Source organism: Squalius cephalus (assembly GCF_949319135.1).
Source record: "Squalius cephalus genome assembly, chromosome: 11".
Lineage (NCBI taxonomy): Eukaryota > Metazoa > Chordata > Actinopteri > Cypriniformes > Leuciscidae > Squalius > Squalius cephalus.
Window position 1 is genome coordinate 33,258,272 of NC_137132.1, and position 5,368 is coordinate 33,263,639.

The window sequence follows — 5,368 nt, forward strand, 5'->3', positions numbered from 1 at the left end:
GGATATGGTTAGGACTATGTTTTTGGACAGGAATGTTGTTCCAGGATCAACAAAAGATGTACAGCATATCGTTTTGTGTTTGACAATTAGATTAAATGACCAGCAAGTGTGTCATTCTGCTCATGAGCAACTGTAAAACAAATAAAATAATAAATAAATAAAAGATGAGTCCAATAAAGCTTGTGAATTTGACTGCTCAGCTTCACAACTCAATCCAATACCGGGTTGCAGTGTTGCCTAGTAACGATGGCACACAACTGACCTTATCTCGTGCGGTCATAAAAATGTATGAAGTCCCCCCTATTTTCCTTCCTCGGTTCTCTATTCCCCGTTCTCCATGCACAATCACTCGCACGCAGCCAAGGGCAAAGCACACTATGCATTTTCTTATTCCCTACTACAGCACTGCTATCGTGAGTGTGAGTGTGTGTGTGTGTGTGTGTCTGTGTGTGTGTGTGTGTGTGTGTGTGTGTGTGTGTGTGTGCTTTGCCTGGGAGCTCCCTTGTTTCATTACAGCGTTGTTATCTGAACCAGAACACTGTCTCACAACACACACTGGGTAGGAGGGAAGCAGATCACATGGTTTAAATTTAACACACACACACACACACACACACACACACACACACACGTTTCTATATGGGAGAGGGAAAGGGAAATGTCTGAAAGGGAGAGGGCTTATAGAAGAGGCTGTACCTTTATTGGATTGGCCTTGACAGTGATAATTTCGGCAGAATCCATTCAGCCTCCGGGGGGAGGACAGACACCAGCGTTCAATAACACCTGACACTTTTTTCCCATCATCCACCACACTGAGGCTACAATGTAATTCTACTGTGTCTGTTGCAGCATTGCGCCAATTTCTTTGGAATATGATTTTACCTCTAAAGATTGAATAAATGTACAACTCTGAAACTGCAGGCTGCTTTAGGGGACACTGAAGAATATTTATTGATGTTTTCAAAGGCAAGCATCCATATTGCTTTAGCAGATTTGAACAAACCTCCATTTCTAGGTATTAAACTTGGGTGTGTGCCTCATACATTTCTGTGTGGTTAATTAGATTAATATACTAAAATGATTAAGTACAGTTCATTTTGTGAATCCAAAAGCTATGTTCTTCAGTAAAAACAATGAAGGAAAATGTAAAATTTCAGTCTACATTTTGATGTGTTTTTTTAAAATATATTTTTTATATAATTTATCAATTTAAATACTTTTAAATCATCCAGCATGCAGTCCCCTTGGAAGTTTGTTGAGGCCAAATACCACTCATATTTTATTTAAAAAAGAAAAAAATGTGACGATATTCACCAAATGTTTTGAAAGCGGCTGATTTCGGACAGATGAAACTCCTAATCTGATCCACATTTGGCAGGAAGCTAGTTATTTTACTTTATTAAGTTTTAAATATGGATTTTTTTTTTTTTTTACACAAATGCATCGCTTCACTTCAGAAGGCCTTTATTAACACCCTGGAGCCGTGTGGAGCACTTTTATCATGGATAGATGGACTTTTATGGACATCAAAACAGTAACAGCAATTCACTGCCATTATAAAGCTTGGAAGATTGTACTCCGATTGTATTCGTCTTAAGGAAGAATGTCATATAAACCTAGGATGACTCAAGGGTGAGTAAATCATGGGCTAATTTTCATTTTTGGGTGAACTATCCCTTTAAGTTTATTCAGTTTATTAAGTGCTTCATCAGATTTGTCGTGTTGGCGGTCTTGGCAGCAATTATATTGTCGAAAATATTGCATTGCACGCTGTCGGCATTAAGTCTGGTGAAATGTAGCCACACTTTTCATCTTTCCCACATCTTTTACAACCATCGGGGTTGGGACGCTTACACCATACAGCCTCTGGGTGTAACCGCCATAAACTAGTGCTTATTGGCTCATTGTTGCTGACGATATTGACCCCAAAGATATCGAAATTTGGTAACGAATGACAAGACGATTTTTAATACTCAAAGATATTGAGGCAATTCGGTCGGTGCCTAAAAAGTATCAAACTCAATACCCAGCCCTACTTACAGTCAACAGAGGACCATCAAAATAAAGTGAAACCAAAACGTGTTCTTTCTGTCCTAACTGTGTATTTATACTGGCAGGGGTTAACAGGGCCATGCTAACCAGAGACACCTAAACCCCTTGGGTCTAACATCTCATCGTTCAACTGTCCATTTTCCTAGTCCTCAATCTTGTTCAAGAGTAAATCATGTCATCTTAGATCGAGTCAGGTCAATGTTCAAAGGGATTTTACACACTATCATCCACGGCGCATCTGTGTCACATGAGGAAAAACGGATTCGACTGCACTGTGAACGCAGCCAAAAGTGGATTGAACTTTTAATGGCGATTCTAGGCCTTTTCTCCTCTATGTCCTCTAGTTCCTTTTCAAAGGAGCCGGTGATCAACACACCTCGCGGTCATATCACAGAAGGTGTTTGTGATGCCGAGTGCAGGACGGCTCCGGCCCCAGGGGGCACCGTGAGGCAGCGAGGGTGGCAGCAAGACTTCACCACTCGACCTCCCGCTGTCCTGGGAACAGCTGCGGCGCAGTGTGGCGCACCAGCGTCTGTCGGGGCGCAGATGGCGGGCGAGGGTGATACCTCAGAGATGGCAAGCGGGCGATGCCCCTTAAGAGAGCAAGCTGGCAGGTACAGGGACGGTGAGCTTAACCCTGCCAGCGGAGCGGGTCGTCAGCAGTAGTGTAGTAGTGTGTAGTGTGCAGCGATGCTCACTGCAGTACGGACAGTTACACACCGCAACAGACTCGGGTGTGGGAAACCTAGTGTACTGTAGCTTAATGCTGTAGGGTACAAAACAAGCGGAAGGAAGGAAGGAAGGAAGAAAGAAAGAAAGAAAGAAAGAAAGAAAGAAAGAAAGAAAGAAAGAAAGAAAGAAAGAAAGAAAGAAATCAACTATTCCTGATGTTTCTCATATGGTACAGTATGAGAAATCCAAAGAGAAGACAGTACAGAGCAATAAAATGAAGGTGGATCACCAATGTGATAAGAAATCTTATTTTTGGTTGTAGACTTTGATATCTTCGCAAGGCCATTTGAGACAGATTTGAGACTTTGCGGTCTCCTAATGAGACAACTTAGATTACTGGACTCTTTTTATCAGGATAAGCAGGACACTTGTGCAAATGTCTCCATTTGTTCTCCAATGAATCTCTGGTGATTGACTGCAGTCATGGAGAAAAAAATAGAAGAAAAGCTGCTTTTTCTTCTTCTTCTTCTTTATTACAGACAGGACTGAAGATGAACCCAGAAGAAAACTGAGATTGATGGTTAATAGGTTATTGGCCTATACTTTTCAATTATAACATATAGACTCAAATTTGTATTGGATGTTTCTTCTGAACTTCCTTAATGTGGATATCACAGATCTGATCTTAAACTCTTTTTCTTAAAAGATTTTAAAAGTTGTATTCCTAAACAATCCCAATCTCATTTGGGTTAAATTACCATGGAAGGAAGTGGGAATAGAGAGAAAAATAGTGACATAATGCGATCTTTGGATTAAACATAATATTCTACTTCTTGTACAGTGTTTGTAAATCCAGCTAGCTAGTTTGGTGTAATCAAAATATATTTTGAAGAATTTGACTGGAATTACTGTAATATCAACATGTACTGTACATGACCAGCTGTTCTTCAAAGTAAACCCCTTTAAGAGAAAATGTGTGAAGATTCTCAGATATCAAGGACAGTTATTTTCTAATCAACTGGATGTGTTTGTTGCTCAGGGACTCTTCTTTAAATACATAGCCAGTGAGAGTTTACCAGTTACTAATGATGAATCTTTAAACAAGCTTTTAGCAGAAACGCTCTGCCTGATTCAATTTAGCAGTTACGCAAGTAATACACACTGGAGATATAAAACAACATAAAACTAGCTGTAAACATTCAGATGGAAAATGAATACACGCAAAGCAGAGAGAATTTAGGGAAGAAGAAGAAGAAGAAAGGAAATCAGAGAAAGCTCAAGCCCCATTCTCTATTACTATATAAGATTTATCATGTTTAAATCATTTTTCCTTTCACAATTTATTAGAATTTATTTCTGTTTTGTTTATTTAATTAAATTAAATTAAATTAAAAATCTTTATATCTTTATTATATTTTATTGTTTTATTTTAGATTATATTTAGATATTTAGAAAATAGATATTTTATTTACACTGTTAGCCTATTTTATTTAACACTATTCTTTTCTAGTTACTTGTAACCATTTCCTGCACTTCTTTGGAAATATATAGTTCATGTCATGCCAATAAATTCACTAAACTGAAACTAAAAAGTAAACTTTGCTTAGAGCAGGGTGCCCAGACAGCAACATGGTGTCGGCCCAGATCCGGCCCACATCTGGTACACGACACGTGGATTCCACACGGCCCAGATGTGGGCCGACACTATATATTGCTGTCTGGGTGGTAAGTTTCTCCTAGTGTTTTGGAACTTCCTCTGCCCACTTTTGGAACTGGATCATTGCTTTAATAACCCACAGCAAAAGCTGCTCCATCACCTGCACACTAAATGGTCAAGGGTGGAAATTAACACTAGAGCAAAATCATGTGGACAGGTCACTCCTACACACATCCCTTCCTTCCCCCTTAATCCCAGATTGTCCAGCTCCTCTTCCCTGCCTGTAATTACACAATATCACCATGCAAGATGCCAACAGATGCACTGCGTCTAAGACAAGCATTATGGACTTAGAGATGCTTCAGTAATTCGGCCTGCAGATTACTCTATTGAACAGGTCTTAGGTCGAGCGGCAGAAATGTACAACAGGTGGTCAGTTTCAGCGTGAACATGGCGTGAGCCTGAGGGGGATGTTATAAGAGGAAGCGAGCATATGCTGTTAATAACCTTAATTAAATATTAGTTTTTAATATGAAATATTAGGAGACACTCTACGGTAATTGTTAAAGATAAATACGATTAATTGGTCACATGTTTTACTAGTTTACTTGGTTTTCTACTAAACATATTTAATATTCTTATATATTTTAAATCATTTTATTTTTTGATTGTTTTGCATTTTAATAATATTTTTTTATATACTGTATATATATATATCTTCAAAGGATTGTGGTGACTACACCAAATATAAAATGCTATAACCCACCATCTTTCCAGACAAAGGTGTTTGAACGTGCTGGGTTAAAATGGCAGTGGCTCTGTGGAGGAAGATGGGTGTTGTCTTGAGGTAAAAGGACGCTGGTGCATTTACCTCTGACTGGTTCTCTGTCTTGCTCCTCAAGGCTTGTTCCAATCAGGGTTCGTGGAAGATTAGGGAGCAATGTTCCAGGAAAGGCGATTTGGACTGTAAACTGTTAGCCTGCTCAC